Source organism: Rhinolophus sinicus, linkage group LG01 (genome assembly GCF_036562045.2).
Source record: "Rhinolophus sinicus isolate RSC01 linkage group LG01, ASM3656204v1, whole genome shotgun sequence".
NCBI classification, from domain to species: domain Eukaryota; kingdom Metazoa; phylum Chordata; class Mammalia; order Chiroptera; family Rhinolophidae; genus Rhinolophus; species Rhinolophus sinicus.
In genome coordinates, this window is record NC_133751.1 from 197,556,080 (window position 1) to 197,558,522 (window position 2,443).

Genomic DNA, 2,443 nt, shown 5'->3' on the forward strand with positions numbered 1-2,443 from the left:
GAGATTTAGGAGTTTCTGCCTGTACCTCCAATTCCAAGGCTTCTGGGAGCAGCCCCTGGGGGGCTGAGAAAAGCATCAAGCCTTGACTTTAAAAGAGATGAGGCACCTACACCTAAACAGAAAGGGAGGCTGGACCACTTATGTTTGGGCTTTCGTCACTGACCCTCAAGACAGGCATCAGATGTTCCATTACACATCGAACACTCAAGAAGTTCAAAAGGAAAATTTTTGTTTTTATTTTTATTTTTTTTAAAAAAGGGGCATCTGATTCCTAAGGGGCTATGAACACTGGGTTCTTCAATACTCCCTTCAACTAAACAGCTGCTAACAGCATTTTCCAAAGTGCATCTTATAGGAATCTGTAGGTGTTAGGTGAGTAAGAGGGTTCCGCGGTCAAACAAGATGTGGATTCAACAAATATGGACTTTTTGAAAAAGTAAACACTTTATAGTAGCACCTCTTAGAAAAGCTGATATGCTATGTAGCTCTTTAATTTCCCCAAGGTGGCCCCCATCGCCCTTGCCTCCTGCTGTAATGTGCCCTGGTGTAGGCAGTCCCTACACTGTATCAGAACTGGGGTGCTTGACCACCAGAAGACAGCAGTGTGTGACTCCCTCGGCCAGGCCAAAAAAGGCACGCAAGTTTCCACTTTGACCTCTGACATACATATAATTGTGAATTCCATTTGCTAGTATTTTCATTAGGCTTTTTGCATCTATGTCATACCTGTAATTTGCCGGTGACTTTCTGTTCTTGGACTGTCCTTGTTCTGTCTTGGTACCAAGGTTATATTAGCTTCATAAAAGTAGCTGCGTCTCTCTCCTTTTTTGTCTGAAATAATTTAAGATAGAATAAATGCTCTTTGAACGTTTGTTAAAGGCCCCTTCCCCCACTGTAAAATCATCTGGCCTGGTGTTTTTTGAAAGGGGTGGAGAGAATGCTAGGAGAACCTTTGGATTACTAATTTAATTTCTGCCATAACTATTGGTTTGTTCAGAGTTTATTTATCTTCTTGGGTCACTTTAGAAATGCATTGCAAAGTAAATATTTTATCCAAGTTTCAATGGTCATGTGTGATTTTAAACATCTCCACTAAGTCTATAGATATATCCTTTCTGTATTCCTAATGTTGTTTGTGTGTTTATATATATGCCTTTACTTTCTTTATTGTTTTCTATTTTCTTAGTTTAGCCAAAAACTAGTTTTTTATTTTATTGATACTGTTTCTCTTTTATACTTTATTACTTTATCCTCCTATTTTTTAAAATTCTTTAAAATTCCTTCCTTCTATTATACTTATGCTAACTTCCTGAGTCGAGTGCTTTACTCATTTGTTTTCTTTTTTAAAAAATTTTCTTTTTTTTTTTATTAGTTTCAGGTGCACAAAACAATGTAATAGTTAGACATTTATCATTTATATCCCTCACAGAGTGACCACCCCCCTCCCTCCTCCACTACCCTCTGACATCGCACACAGCCATTACATTTCCACTGTCTCTATTCTTAATGCTGTACTCCGCTTCTTGTAAATATATATATATATATATATATATATATATATATATATATATATAATTGTAGTTGACATTCATTATTTTCAAATTTTCTTCTTCAAAACATACATTTAAGTTTCTAATGACTGTTTTTGCTGCATCCCACGAATTTTGATATGTAATAAATGTATTATCATTCTAGTCTTAAATGATACAATTCCACTGTGATCTCTTTTCAAACAATTCAAATAATTGAGGAGAGCATTATAGTTTCCAAATGTGTGTGCATATAATTTATTTTATTACTACTTTTGTTATTTATTTGTTTTCTTATTTTATTCTTGAGTTATCATCTAATTTCAATATGGCCAGAGGAATGAATGTGCTCTATGTAATACATATTTTTTAATTTGTTTAGGCTATTAATTATCATATTGTTAATTTTTGAAGATATTTTTATAAATTATCCATTACATCAAATCTGTTAATTTTATTTTTATTTCTATATCCTTACACTTTAAGTTAAGTAACCAATCAGTATCTTGTAGAGATGTGTTAAAATCCCCCAGTATGAGTAAAGGTTTTCCATTTTCCTTATGTAAGTTAATTTTTGCCTTCTGTAATAGATTTCAAGGTTTTTTTTGTTTTTTTTTAGGTACATACAAGTTCATGAGTGTTATATTTTCCTCTTATTACTAAGTTCTTTCTTCCTTTACCCATATAATGCTTTTGCATAAATTATGTTTGATATGAAATTGATATTACTACTCTTAGGGTTATTATTTTTATTATTTGTATGGGACAAGTTTTATCACCCCTTTAGTTTCAGCTTATCTGAGTGGCTTTATTTTATGTGTATCTTCTATAAGAAGACAATGCCTAGTTTTTTAAAATTTTAATTTAACCGTATAATCTCTTATTTTTTATAGTGAGTTAATTCCATTTTCAAT